The sequence below is a fragment of the Lutra lutra genome, chromosome 5, assembly GCF_902655055.1.
Source record: "Lutra lutra chromosome 5, mLutLut1.2, whole genome shotgun sequence".
NCBI lineage: Eukaryota > Metazoa > Chordata > Mammalia > Carnivora > Mustelidae > Lutra > Lutra lutra.
Window position 1 is genome coordinate 46468771 of NC_062282.1, and position 11908 is coordinate 46480678.

An 11908-nucleotide genomic window follows, 5' to 3' on the forward strand; every position below is an offset into this window, starting at 1 on the left:
TGCTGAATTCCAGATCATCTGAAGTCCAGCATTTCTGAAAGTGTGGCACTCACCACCTCCCACCCTGATCAGAATCCCCTAAGAATGCTGTGTATGATGCCAATTTCCAGGCTGTATCCTGTAGTCTCAGAACAGAAAGCTCAGGGGCCGAATTCCAAGAAATGTGGATTTTGTAATTTCCCCACATAAGACTTAAGCTCAGTAAAGTTCAGAAGAATGTGGTCCAGAGGTTTCCCCATCCAGCAGCTTCAGGCTCGTCGGAAGTACTAGCTCAGAGTTCCCAGTGAGACCTAGTAAATGAGTAGCTCCTCAGTCCTCCTGGGGCCCGGGAAACCATTTTTACAAGATCTCCCGGAGCACTTGTCTGCACACCAAGGTTTAGGAACTAGCGAATTCAACAGACACCACACAGGCGCAGGGAGAGAAAGTAGCTGTGTTCCACCTGACAGCTCAGATGTGTCAGAGCCTGAGCAAATACGGTGACATGCCCAGCCACAGAGACACTAAGACACTATGTAGAGGAACCCTTGCAAGGGATCATCTCCCGTCTGGATAAAACCAGAAAGAAAATCCACAGTCGCAAGCACTCTGCCCAGCATGGAAGGCAACACTATAAATGTCCGCAATGGAATCTTCCATTAACTTAACCGTTTCTTAGTTTATAAGGGTATTCCCCATCTAGAAACAAGGATAGCTGCTGAGTGTGGTATGCACGCTGGACAACACGCTGCTGGTTTTACACCCGCTGATTCCTTGACACTCACTACAATTACACAGAATTGGGACCGTTGTTGACTGCAGTTTATAGAGGAGTAAATGCAGGCGTGGAGAGGAGGAACTTTCCCTGAGTCAAAAAGCTGGAGGCTCTCTTGGGATGGGGTCCAAGGGTCATCTGATCCTGGGAACACGTCAGGGAACTCAGGAATGCCACTCTTTGAAGCAGGAGAGCCACAGGCAGCCTTGTCCCAGAGTGGATTGAGTAAGTGGACTTACTAAACTTTAATGAGGGATTCCTAGAAGTCACTAAGACTCTAGTTAGTAAATTTAATAGGGTTTAATGGAGGTTAACAAGGTACATCCAACTTTGCAGCCAGGTTTTAACTTACCAGAGCTGAGCGGAGATTAACAAGCCCAGGAGGTGTGAAGGCATCTGCATGATTTAATGGGGTTAATGAAACTGTCAGAGGTTGGCCGAGAGGAACAGAGCCGGAGCGCGCCGCCGCTGTTACCGACTCAAGCAGGTTGACGTCAAGAGACGTTTATTAAACAGCTGAAGCCTGCCCTGTCCTGCCCTGGCCACCACAGGGGGAGCAAGTCAAAGAAGGCCACAACCCACATGTCAGCTGTGGTTACTTCTGGTTGGGATTTGGAGTCTTACTTTCTCCTTTGTGCCTTTTTGGGGTCATCTAAATCGTTGATAACAGGCAAGAATCATTTTCACCAAACCTATAACATTGCAAAGCAATTTTTTAAAGTGCCCTCAAAGCACTCCTTCTCCACACACGTAGTGTTTAGGTGACATATTCCTCAAACCTGTAGAAAACAGGTAAAAACAACAAGAATAATACAATCTTCAATTGGGCAGCACTCTACTTGCATCGTCTCAGTGGGTTTTGCCACACCCCATGAAATAGCCATATGCAAGTCACACTGGGCAGTGGGGGAGCCCAAGCAAACCCTCTCTTCTGCCTCCCCGCTTGGCACAGTGTCTTCACTGAGCTCTTCCTCCGGGGCAGGCCCAGCAGTAAGCACAATACATGTCTTAGGATCCTAGGAGATGAGAACTATTATTCCGTTTTATAGGTAGGTTTAGAGAAGTGAAATGGCTTGTCCAAGGCCCCCAAGAAGTGGTGGGGACAAGAGTGACCACAGGCCTATCTGGCCCCAAAATCCAGTGTGCCCTTCTCCTCACTCACCAGATAAGCTGTTATCTCGTGGGAGCATTGTTCTCAACAGTGAAGAAGTGGAAACAATCTGTGTGTCAAATAAAAGGGAACCAGATTTAGAAGTATTATATAAATAGGGGGCGCCTGGGTGGCTCAGTCAATTGGATGCCTGCCTTCAGCTCAGGTCCTGATCTTGGGGTCTTGGGATGCAGCCCCCACTCGGACTCCCTGCTCAGTGGGGAGCCTGCTTCTCCCTCCACCTGCTGCTCCCCCTGCTTGGGTTGTCTCTCTCTGACAAGTAAATTAATAAAATCTTTTTAAAAAAGTATTATAAATACATCTACATGTAAAATGATATCTAATGACATGGAAGCGTGTTCTTATCAGTTTAGAGATACTAGATAGGTATGCTACACAAGTATTATATGTATGCATGTTACATGGACATGAATATATACACATGCACACTTACGCATACACACATACGCGCACACACACACATCTGTATCTGTGACTAAGGCCATATCTGTAGGCATATCAAAATAACTATATACCAGCCCTCTATGTAGCCATACTATATCTGTATCTATATGATTCAGAGTAAAGGCAAAATAGGAAGGAAAGTGCTTTCTGAAAATCAAGGGAGCTTCCTGGAAGAAGAGGTTCCTTAACAGACCCTTGAAGAAAATGGAAGGTTTCACAGGAGGCTAGGGTGAGGGGAAGTCCTGTTGGGAGCAACGAAACTCAGAGGCCAGAGTGAGGAGCATGGACTTTGGAGTCACCAAACCTACTATTAATAAAACACCAAACCAAGCAATGCAATATGGCCCAGGAAACGTTTGAGTGCCAGCTGTGTGCCAGGTGTCTGAGGGAATCTGGAAAGCAACTCTGTCCTCCGGGAGCTGGGAATTTCAGAGGAGTTCACTGTCCGACAGGGATGGCAAGTAGTCCTTCCCCTGTTGACACCCGAGGGTCTGCGGGGCAGCCTCAGAGCCCTGCACCCTCCTGCCTTCGGAGGAAGGAGCCGCGCGTAACGGGCTCGTGCTGTCTTAGGGAAGCCAGTGAGGAGTGGAATGAGCTTAATTAAGCTAAGGCAGCTAATGAAAGAGACTTTCTGAGGGCTCGTGGCTACCAGGAAGATGGAACCGTGCTAAGGGAGACGCAGGAGGACCCGGGGCCCAGACCCCTCTGAGGCTCCTGCTTAGGGAAAGGTGGGGGGATGGGGTGGGGAGGGAAACGCAGGAGTGGACCTGGCTTCAGCACGAGCAGTGCCCTTAGCTGTGGCAAGGGCAGACTCAGCCATGTCAGTGAGCAACGGCCTGAAGGTGAAACTCGAACCAATGAAGCTTACAGAAGCCCAAAGCCCGAGGACAGAGGAAAGCAACTAAGCAACTACTGACCAAACCCCAGCCTGCCTACTGGGGCTTATGGGGACTAGACCAAGCTGCACTTCACTGAGCCAACTTAAATAGCTCTGAAGAGGCTCCACCACCTTTAACAGTAAGCGTGTTTACTTCTGGTTGCTCATATCATTCTCAAAGGCACCCTATTCATGTTTCTAGCAAGGAATATTTCCTGGAATATGAAAAGGTGGTCAGAACGCCATATTGGCAGAAACAAGAGCTATTATTTGTTAAACACATACTCAGCGCTAGACATGGTGCTAGGGTTGTAATCCTCAGACCAGCCTGCAAAGGCTGTCGTCATCCCTATTTTTCCAGTGGGGAAACTGAGCTCAGAGATGTTCCACAGCTTTCCGAGAGTCTTCTGGTGAGCTGGAGTTTGAACCCATGTCAGTCTGACCCTTCTGTGCACTGTGCAACCCCTACTCCAGAGAGAAGTTGGCTACTGACAGTGTGGCACACGTGGAGGGGCAGGAAAGCTCTCAGAAGAACTCAGGATCCCAGCAGTCGGGGGTTTTCATGCAGGGGAAAAGCCCTCGGCATTCCCTGAGCCCAGCGCCATAGTGACAGAAGGAGCTTGAGTTACGAAGAGAAGATTGTTTTGTTCTGTGGCTCCTGTCCAAAGAAAGAGAACAAAATGTATGTTGTGTCTCAGACTCTACACAGTAGGGAAACAGAGACTTCTGTCCCAAGGTGACTGTAGGGAAGAAGGCTTTGGAGATCTTGGATTGCAAAACCCCAGCATCCCGCGGGAGTTAGCCTCATGACCAGGACTCTAGCTCTGGGAACTGCCTGAGTCCCTTCTCAGCTCCCCTGAGCTGAACAAAAGAAGTTACAAAAAGTGTGCCTGGGGCTCTGGGTTCACTGCTCACAGGATTCTGGAGTCCTTAACTTGTTTGTCCTCACTGAACACAGAGGAGGGAGTACAGCCACCAGGTGGCGCCCTCCCCCTAGTGGCAGCCCCAGGCCACAGGGGAAGGTTCAGGGGTATTTTCTGTCCCCTCACCGGTGCTGTGTTTGGTGACTGCTTTGATTTCACACCACTGTAAAAATTGAAACAGTCAAGGCAGAAAGGGACTTAGATCTCTGGTCCGACCCCCTCGTTTTACAGATGACACTGAGGTCCAGTGGGGGCAAGGGAATGACCAGGGTCACACAGCAGGCTAAAACCCCTTTTGTTAGACCATGGGGTCTGGTGCTTTTCCTACACACTAAGTGTTCTCACACTCTCACAAACACCTCCTACAAATACCTCCCACTCCCCACCAATGGACTGCTGGAGCTGCCTTGGACCAAGAGCCGTATCTCAGAAGCCATGCTCCTTCCCTCTTCCCTGCCATTCCCTGTTACTTCTAGATCAAGCCCTGCAACCCAACCCCAGCTACAACAGAGGCAGTCATGATAGCTCATGTTTACCACTGCCTACTCTGGGCCAGCCCAAGAGCTTTCCAATCTAATCATTACTGGACCATCACATCTCCGTGAGTCATTCTGCTTCCTGTTTTACAGAAGAGGGCTCTGGGGCTGCTTAAGACATCTGTCCAGTGCCACACAGCTTATCCAACCAGCTCATGTGGTTGTTGAATACGGGCCTGGGTGTCAATCCCGACCTCCCTGTTGACCTTGGCCCTGTTACTTGGGCTATACTCTCTGTTTCAAAACACTTCAGAAAACCTTTTCCCATTTCAGCCTGACAAGAGTTCTGTGAATTGAGAAAAAACATCATTAACCCACCTTAAAGATTAGAAAACTAGAACCCAAGAAGATGGGTGGCCCAAGGTCACCTGACTCCTGGTAGGCTTGGATCTGGAGGCTCTACCCACTGTGTGAAATACTCCAAAAGACCCTCCACACCTCACTGCCAACTACAGCCCTGCCACTGTCTCCCAGACTCATGGAACTCGTGGCTAAAATTGCAGGTTTGGGAGACAATAGAGTTTGGGTGTGCATGCCAGCCCTGCCACTTACTCATGTGACTGTGAATAGTTACCTATCCTCCATGGCTGTCAGGAAGAATAAATGAGCCCATGTAAATGTTGCACACTGGTGCCTGGAACACAGTAAGTGCTCAGTCAATGGTGGCTACTTATTGATATGATTAACTAAAGCTCTGGGCTTAATATTCCTGCTACACGAGCCCTAAGATGTACATTGTTCCATATGGTGGCCATTAGCCAAGTATGGTTATTGAATACTCGAAATGTGATCCAAACTGAGATGAGCTCTAAGTATAAAACATACCCCTGAACTTGAAGACTTAATATGAAAAAAAGAACGTAAAATACCTCATTAATATTTTTTATTGACTACATGTCGCAATTATAGTTTAGACATAGTAAATTAAATAAATACATATTTATTTAATTTATATTTATAGTATATATTATATATTTATATTTATATTAGTTAAATTAATATATACATAATATATAAGTAATATAATAAACTATATTGTTACATTTAATTTCACCTGTTTCTCTTTACTGTTTTAATGGGACTCCTAGAAAAATTGTAATTACATACACAGCTCACATTTGTGACTTGCATAGTATTTTTCCTATATACTGTTGCCTTACTTTCAGAAATTCTGCTACCACAGCCCACCTGCCTTGGTTTACCTTAGTGATGTGGAATGTAAGGGATTTGACCCAGGAATCCTCTCACTGGCCGGGTGCCCCTGGGAAAGTCACTGTAAATTTCTGTGCCAATTGGAAATACAGGTCCTTCCCCTACCCCCCATCAGAAAGCAGAGCCGTCATACAACACCTTTTGTAAGCCAAAATGGCATAAAGCAAAGGAGTAATTACCATTAATCTATATGGGAAAAAAAACGAGTATTCCCAAGCCAAAAAAAGAACTTCCTAGGCTTTTCTGATACCTTAGGACACATCTAGCTAATGGATGTACAAAATAAATCGAGATGGAGCCCAGATGCTCAGAGGCACAGCTCAAAGCTCTGGTAGTCTGATGCTGAGATGCTGAGCGTAGTTCTCGGGGAAGGAGTTTGCTGGGGCCACTCTTGCTGCTGGGGGCCTGAGCGCCCTCCGTAACACCTCACTAAACAACAAACACTGAATGCTATTTTTGCTTTTTGCCTTTTTTTGTAAAAGTGAAAATCCTCTTCTAATTTCTTCGGGTTAGCAGAAAACAGGTACTCACATAAGTCTTTGATAAAGTCAAGTGGCAGAGGTCGAACTTCGGAAAGGCAGGGACACCTGTATACCCTCACCTTTCCAAAAACAAGAACACAACCAAAAAAAATCCCCAACACCTCACAGGCTATTGTTGGGGGGAGCGTTGGATAAAATCATAAAAATAGATCTACCACAGACAATGTGCTACTTAACGTGCCTTATCTCCTTCAGTCCTCACACAGCCCAGGAAATCAGAGCCATGATCTCTTCTAGTTTGTAGGTGAGGATGCAAGGCTCAGAAATGTTCAGTAACTTGTCCAGAGTCTCTCCACCACTGTATCATTCTATATCCTGCACTAGAAGGTGAAAGTAAACACAGGGGGGAAAGAATACAATTCCACGCCTTGGGCAGATCCCTCTGTTCCATGGGCCTCAGTTTCCCCTTCCTGTAAAATGAGGGAAACGTTTAAATGGTGGGTAAGGATCTTTGAGGTCCCAGTGTTACGGGATGTTGTGAACATTTCAGTGAAAAGAGGACTTCTGGAACTCTTCGAAAGTCCGATGACTTCTATTGTCTATTCTGTGGGGATAAATGTGCATTTCTGTTTGTTTTAATAACATTTGTAGGAGCTTTATATAGTGTCTATGTCTGCTTACATTAGACGCTGTGTATTATAGTTAAGAGTCTTTCACTATTTCCCATATAAACCTTGTTTTTTATGGGTTTGGGGGAGCTCAGCTGTAAAAACTCTCTTGGCTGAAAAAAAATTTTTTTTTCAAACAAATTAGGTTTAAATCAGGAGGCTGGTTTCAGACACTTCAGACCCTGAACATTTTTTTCTTCCTAGTCACTTTTCATTTAAAAATGAGACTGGCTGATTTCTTAGTTTCGTTTCTTTTATGGGGATTTAGCAAGACCATAAGCTTAACTGTTGGCTGCATGAAGAGAATGGATCCAGAGTCTTTTCCAAAGGAGCCTCGGGCCTGAAGTCTGCAGACTTCTTCCTAATCCTAGCTCAGTTTTCAACTGGATGTGTGACCCTGAGCTGGTCGTTTCACCTTCCCCTCTCCTGGCAGTGACGAGCAGTACTCCTGCACTGAACACTTCTAATTTACCGGGAGAAAAACATGCTTAGAAAAGTGGAAGTTCCAAGAAAGATGAATGCACTATACAAATTTCAGAGGCCGGGACAAAGAATAACATGCTGTTTTCACCAGCAGAAAGTAGATTCCTGGAGTCGGAGTGTTAGTCAGGAGAGAACCCAAAGGTCGAGAAGCCTACCACCTTCTTCACATTATAGATGGGATCTGCTCTGAGCTGGGACTGGAGAAGGCTGTGGTTAGAATCCAGATTCCTTCCCAAACCCCCTTCTTTCTTTTCTCCACCTTACTTTGGGGGCCAAGAAAGATCCGATTGCAGTGGCTGTGTGTGTGTGAACACACACACACACACACCTCAGAGGTGCTGAGATGTGGGGGAAAAGCCATGTCTAGGGAGGCAGGCAGAACTGCCCTTTAATCTGACCCAACCCACCTTTTACCATCTATGTGACCTTGAACGAAGTCTGTCACCTCTCCCTGCCTCAATATTAACCTCCAGCAATCTCTGTAAGGCTCATATGAAATAATGCATGCTAAGGGCTTAAATCATTTCCTCTTCAAATTTTAGGTGTTTTTGTTAGGATGATTTCATGCAATAATAGGTTGTAAATGTAAAAAAGGAAAAAATAAATGTAAGAAAAGATTCTATTTACTGCGCAGAAGGAATAATAAAACTCTCCCCAACAAATACTTATTATTGTATGTTAATGTGTAGTGACTATTGGGATTCTTTCTTAGTCGTTACATTAATATCCACAGTGCCTAGCACCAGGCGGGCACTCAGTTCATGTATGTTGAATAAAGTATGTGAAAAGTATGCTGGCCACTGGAGAAATTAGGAGGAAACTGCAGCGTAATTGTTTTGGTTGCAAAAGCAATACTTTTTCATTGTCTTAAAATGTAGAAAAATAGCGCTCAGCAGAAGGATAAGTCAAAATTATCCCTATTCCCCAAAGTCAGAGGCAGAAGTGTAAATGTTTTGATGTATATTCTTCCGTTTTTCCTCCTAGTTTTACATAAAGCAGGACGATAAACAGTTTTAGCAACCTGGGAGGGTTTTTTTTTTCCCCTCTCCACTTAATAGATCAGGAACAATCTCCAAGTCAGTTCCCACACTCTTTCCAGTGACTGCGTAGTAACCCAGTGTATTGATGGATTCATTTAACCAGTTCCGTAATTATAACATCTTGGGCCCTTCTGTATTTTTCAGTCTTCAGTAGAATAATCCTGTCGTTAAAGCTTTGTAACATCAGGGACTACTGACTTACAATAAATTCATGGAATTTACTTTTAAGTTAGCTACCATTCCAATTCCCACCTGGATTTAAAAAAAAAAAAAGTGATATTCTTAATTCAAAAATACGAATGACAGCGCTTCTGCCTCTTCTGGGTCCAGGTAGGTTTCCGACCAACCGCGTGGAACCCTGGGAGAGAAGGAGGAAGCACCAGTCGGCCTCCAAAGCCATTCCAGGCAGAGCGCTAAAAAAAGGTGAGAGGCTGGAAAACCCATGGCGGAGACAAGCGCGGGAGCCCGAGTCCCGAGGCCCTCTGCGCAGACTGGTTGGTGAAACCCGGAGCGACCCCGCTGCTCTGGGGGTGGAGGGTGGTGCTGGGCTTTTCCAGCCCGCGACGGAGGGCTGCAAGTGTGGCTCGAGCGTTCTAGGGGAGAGTGGGAGGACATCCCCGTGACCCCCGCAATAGGCAGAACCCCCACCCTTCCCAAGCCTGAGATTGGGACCACACATGGTTGGGAATGAATTTGAGGCTCCACCACTGTCTTCGCAAACACGGCTTGGGCCGGGCCGGATGGGGCTTCCCCAGGATATGGAAAGCTTGGCTCTGGCCGCCTCGGGCGGTACCGCGCGGTACCCTCTCTCCACCCACTGGCCAGGGCTCCGAGGAAGCAGGACCTGGGTGTGCATTCCTCCCGTGCCTAGGATACTTCACGGCGCTAAAAATAGTCGAGGGAGCCGAGCTCTGTGTAAAGCGAGAGGACCATCTATTAAATACACTGGAGTCCCGGGTTCGAATCCAGCTAAGGCCCCCTCCGTGCGGCGGAACCCGGATCGGCTTGCTCTCTGAGCCTCAGTTTCTCCATGCGTGCCACGATTTCTAAGGGGCTTCGCAGCTCTTGGAAAGAAAAGGGAAAAAAGGAAAAGAAAAACCCTCGATTTTTCTTTTCTGCTCCTTCCTGAGGACCTTGGGGCCTCGGGCGGGGACTGAGGCCGGGGGAGGTGTGTGCCGGGCGGCTCATTACCGCGAGGTGTTGCCCTAGTTAAATCGCGGGTCTGTTTGATCTGGCGGAGGGTGGCGAGAAGGAAAAAAGGAAAAAGTAGGGGGGTCAGAGCAGAGAGACGCTCACACCTCCCCCACAGTTTCCTCGCACCCATAAAACACCTTTTATTAACTCCTTCGCGTCCGGAAGGGCTGGCGTAGCCGTTCAGCTCCTGCCACGGTGTTTACAGCCAAGTCTAATGGGGCCCCATATTCACCCCGATGCCGGGACGAGGCGCCTTGGACACGCCTGATCCTGGAGCTGCCCGCGGTCTCCTTTCTGGCGCACGCCCCAACCCGAGGGCCTCAGCTCCGGAGCAAGGAAGCGCCCCGAGACCCGCGCGTGCGTTCGCGCCTCCCTCGCAGTGAGCGCGGAGACCAGTGCAGGCACCGCAGACCGAGCGTTCCCTCGCGCACCCGCGGGAGCTGTCGGGACACGTAAAAGCGCTTAGCCTCGAGCCTGGCACACAGTTGCACGCGCACAAAGCTAGTTGTCTGTACACTATTTCGGGATACGTAAGCGCCAGCGTTTGCCTGCTCCACTGCAGCCTTCCACGCATCCACGCCTTGGCAAATGCACCCGTTTTTATTCACTCCCACACGCAGTCGTGGGTGTACCCGTGGGGCACAGAAACCAGCTGTCCTGCAACGAGTTCCCGAATTAGCAAGCACACACACTCCACTGCTTTGCACAAATCCACATGCTCTCCCACAAATATTTGTTTAATGCTTTGTTGCTGGAAAGAAACCTTAATTGTCTCCGTGTAACCGTAAGCACTCAGGAGCTTATTTTACTCAAGGATAAAGTAATAGCCGCTATGATCTGTCCAGCTCTTACTGCATGCGGGGGGGGCTGTGCTAAGCAGACCCTGTGTTTGCCCCCACTTCCCCTGCACAGCTGCAGGGCTCCGTGTGAGTTCCTATACACATCTCTAAGATCAGAGTCTCAGGTACAAGAACGTATTCCCCAGCGCAAACCCCTCTTCTGTGTTGCAGTGCCCTGGGATGCCCTTTGTTTGTGTGACAAGCCCGCTTCCCAATAACCCCAACACACCGCTTGCAGACTGGGGGAGGGAGATATGCCAACCCACACAAACTCAAATGCAGACCTGCATAAATCCTAGCCTGTCCTCGCTGGGTCTAATTCCTTTCCAGCTTTCCTGTCTGTGGGTTCACTAAAGTTATCCTGTCCAGGCATTATATTCAAAGAACTTTGTTCTTTGTCCCACAAATAAATCCTTTATCTACCCCCTTCTCCGGACGTGATTTGCCATTTGCTATGGAACATTCATCAAAAAGAAGTCAGAACTGAGGGTTCTCCACCTAGCAGACAGGATGGGGCCAGTGGATATACCCACCAAGACATCACACAGGCTGCCTCTGATTTCAGAAAATCTTTTATTCGTCAAGAGCATAGATACCGCTTTGGCAGAGGGAGGGGACAGTGAGTGGTCTTACAGATTTGAGGTAGAAAAAGGGGGGGTAGATAAACAAATACCTGAGCGCTACAGGCACGGTAGGTAGTTTAAATACATAAAAACTTCTCAACATAGAGAAAAGTCTTTATTTACTGAGGAAGGAGAGAGGGAAGGAAGAAGGAAGGGGGGCGGGAAGGAAGGAGAGAGAGAGAGGAAGGAAGGAAGGAAGGAAAGAAAGGAGGAGAGAAGGAAAGAAGGAAGAAGGAAGAGAGAGAGAGGAAGGAAGGAAAGGAGGGAAGGAGAGAAAGCGTTTCCCTTGGAACTAAATAGGAAGTATAGCAACAATAAAGTAAAGTAAAACACCACTGTTTGAGGGAGAATGACAAAAGGCAGCCCTTCATCTTCCTGGTTTGATTCTTTCCCTGGCAGAAAACTATTGATTCCTCTTATTGCATTTTAATTTGAGAAAAGAGCGCCTGGGGGATTTGCCGCAAAGCAGACAAGAGGACGAGAAAAAGAGCCAGTAGGCCAAGTGGAGAAAGCATCGGGGGTTCTAAATTCGCCCCAGAAGGGTTGGAAGGGTGCGTTTTAGCGCGCTTGAGTCCCGCAGTCCCTCTCTCCCACATTGTGCAGCCAAGAGCCGCCCTCTGGCTTGCGGGGGGGGGGGGTGTGGATATATATATATATTTCTC